Source organism: Sceloporus undulatus, chromosome 2 (assembly GCF_019175285.1).
Source record: "Sceloporus undulatus isolate JIND9_A2432 ecotype Alabama chromosome 2, SceUnd_v1.1, whole genome shotgun sequence".
NCBI classification, from domain to species: domain Eukaryota; kingdom Metazoa; phylum Chordata; class Lepidosauria; order Squamata; family Phrynosomatidae; genus Sceloporus; species Sceloporus undulatus.
In genome coordinates, this window is record NC_056523.1 from 161257674 (window position 1) to 161259284 (window position 1611).

The window sequence follows — 1611 nt, forward strand, 5'->3', positions numbered from 1 at the left end:
CATGGCAGTAAAGTGGAATCATAGCACTTTAAATGTGTAGTGTGAAAGAGGCCTAAGTCAAAGCAAAGTGAACTGAGCACACTCTTGCTCTTCCCAATAATGACACTATGGCAGGGTCACACCGCCCAAAAAGGGCGGTTTGCCGGCACCTTGTTTGCTGCGTGAGGAAGCCGCAGCGGACAAACCACACGGTTCCTCACACAGTAAAAGGAACCCGCAAAAAGCGGGTTCTTTCTGCAGCACCCCTGTGATGCTGCGTGCGCCAATGGCATACTTGCAACATCACAAGGAGGCAAGACGTGCGAACGTAAGCGTCCGTCGTGTCAAAATGGCGGCACCCATATGTACAGGGCACGCCATTTTGACGCCCTCGTCAGTGCTAGGGGTGAGGCATGTTGGGCGGTGCACCCTCGGCCAACCCCTAGCACGTGACGAGGGACCTTATAGGCCTGTTTGTCCAGGGCCTAGGGCTACTGAGTGCAGTCTATGTTTGGATCCAACACATTGGCCTGTTACAGACTGCCAAAATAAAGCTGCTTCGGGTCTCTGGAGATATACTATTTAAATGATGCATGGGTCCTAAGAGTCTGGAGGTTGCACCAAAGCCACACTCCATTCCTAAGCACTGGAGTGCAGCTTTGGTGCAGCTTCCGGATTCTTAGGACCCATGCATCATTTAAATAGCATTACCTCAAGAGACCCAAGCAGCTTTATTTTGGCAGTCTGTAACAGGCCATTGTCTGTGAGTTCTTTATGTTTTCACTTGGCTTTTAAAATCCCTTTTTTGGATCTCTGATGCAGAGAAAATAATGAAGGAATGGCTCATGATCTGGAGTCAATCTTCCTCTGAATTTATGAGAGGCGCCTTTGGTGAACCACTCGGACACCAGTGCCATAGATGTTTTCAAACATTTTCACTCATGAAAGCAGCTAACCATTTGATATCTCTGTGTATATAGTAGAAGTTTGGATTTTTGAAATAAAACTCTGCCATTTAGTGGTTTGTTTTTGCTGGATTTGGGGCTTTAACAACCAGTGTTTCAGCAGTTAAAAAATCTAATGTAAGAAAAGCCCTAGATCTAACCAAAAAAAATCTATCTGTTTCAGCACTCTGTGGCCTACCAGAGGATTATGGAAAGTCTATGTAAATTTTGATTTGTGGGGGGAGGGGCAGCAGGTATTTTCAGCTACTGGTAGATTCTGGACATAAAAAATTTATCATTAACTGAGAATTTCTACTATTTGGTTTTTAGTAAACAAAATCATGATCCTTCTAGGATGAGTAGGATTCATGTGTCCTCCAAATATTGTGGGACTATAACTCCCATTGTCTTTCACAATTGGTTATGATGCCAAGGTTTGCTGGGAGTGGTACTTAGAATAGTATTGTCTACACATTGCCCATCATGGCCCTAAAATTAGAGCACACTGTATTTCAGAAATATACAGGGTTAGAATAAAGTGTATTTCTCATTATTTAAATGGCTGTGAAGAAAATTCAACATCTATAGTTTAACAAATTCACTGATAAAATTCAGAATTGCCCAGTAATAAGAAAGCATGAGAGAGAGAGAGAGAGAGAGAGAGAGAGAGAGAGAGAGAGAGAGAGAG